Below are 333 nucleotides of genomic sequence, written 5' to 3' on the forward strand. Positions count from 1 at the left end.
TAGTGCCGAGGTACACTCTCACTCCAGTGCTACTATTAAAAAAAACAAACTATCTGACATCATGGGAGGAACACAGACTGAGGGTGTTGAGAATATATGGACCGGAGAGTGATGAAGTGATGGGAGGTTGCAGGAACTTCATAATGAGGAGCGTCATAACTTGTACTCTTCTCCAAGTATAATTAGAATGATCAAGTCAAGGAGGATGAGGTAGGCAGGGCATATAGCACGAATGGGGGAGACGAGTTATTTATCATAAAAGTCATCAAGGATAAAATATATTGAGAGACTAATGTTAATATATTTAACTTTATAAATGCTGGCCTACATGAC

The sequence above is a fragment of the Cryptotermes secundus genome, unplaced genomic scaffold (genome assembly GCF_002891405.2).
Source record: "Cryptotermes secundus unplaced genomic scaffold, Csec_1.0 scaffold3648, whole genome shotgun sequence".
In the NCBI taxonomy this organism is placed as follows: domain Eukaryota; kingdom Metazoa; phylum Arthropoda; class Insecta; order Blattodea; family Kalotermitidae; genus Cryptotermes; species Cryptotermes secundus.